This window comes from Plasmodium gallinaceum, assembly GCF_900005855.1.
Source record: "Plasmodium gallinaceum strain 8A genome assembly, contig: PGAL8A_v1_13, whole genome shotgun sequence".
Taxonomy (NCBI): Eukaryota; Apicomplexa; class Aconoidasida; order Haemosporida; family Plasmodiidae; genus Plasmodium; species Plasmodium gallinaceum.
In genome coordinates this window covers 452-1530 of record NW_021628300.1, presented here as the reverse complement: position 1 = coordinate 1530, position 1079 = coordinate 452, and the positions used below count along the sequence as shown (strand labels likewise).

The following is a 1079-nucleotide window of genomic DNA, read 5'->3' as shown; positions in this document are numbered from 1 at the left end:
TTACAATTTTTAATATATATAATTTATTTCAGATTCTGTAGATATTTTTCCAATGTCAATAAAGATTTTTTTAAAATATATTTATACTTTTAGGTAATTGATATTATTAAAGGAAATTATGAAATAATAATTAAGCTTTATAATTTTAAAGTAAAAAAAAAAAAAAATATATATATATAAAAAGGCAGAGGCATTAAATATATAATAAAAGTTGTTACAATGTAAAAATTCAAAAAAAAAAAAAAAAAAAAAATGGTGTCGCATGAGCGACTATTGTCACCGGAGTGACTTTATTGTCACGTGCGAAATTATGTTTTACATAAACGTTTAAGTATTATTATTCATTAAAATAATAAGTTATATTTTTCTGTTTTTTTTTTTTTTTTTTTTTTTTTTTTTTATTATACAATTATAAATTAATTTTTTATGCATAATATATTATGATACATTAAAAAGTTATTTTTTCATAACTTTTATCATATATATATAGGTGAATATGTAAATATTTTATGTATTCTTTAGATATTTCAACATATCCACATTGTTCTACTTGAACTTTATGTTTTCTTATTAATGTTATTTTCTCAGATACTAAATATCATCAAATTTTATTTCAGACATATGCTTGTCAAAAATTTTTCATTTCATCATTGAAAATAAAATTAATAAAGTATCATTAATGGAATTCTTTTGTGAAATTTTTCGTATAAGATTAAAATACAGTTTTTCTCTTATAGTACTATGCATTTTTATTTTTTTTTTTAAATAATTCTTTCATTAATAAATATATGTATTATTTACTTATAAGCTAAAACAATTATTTTCTTAATAAGTATAATAATATTACAAAAAAAAAAAAAAAATTCTTGTAATATAAATATATAAATTATTTTGTTAAAAAATTACATTAAATGCTTTAGAAAAAAAAAATTATAAAAAATATTGAGATATAAAAAAAACATATATACCTATATATGAATTATCAGAAATTTATCTTAATATATTTTAAAAAGTGAAGTTAATATCTAACTTTATTACCAATTAATATAAAATTTTATAAATAAAAAAAATAAAAAAAA

At 15.4% G+C, this 1079-nt stretch overlaps 1 non-coding gene across 1 annotated transcript; it reads right to left on the bottom strand.

Annotated features, from left to right (window-relative positions):
- Positions 1–580: 580 nt before the first annotated feature.
- On the bottom strand, positions 581–656 carry PGAL8A_00021900. The gene has a single exon (XR_003699190.1). It is a non-coding gene; the product is annotated as a small nucleolar RNA SNORD27 (small nucleolar RNA).
- Positions 657–1079: the final 423 nt, after the last annotated feature.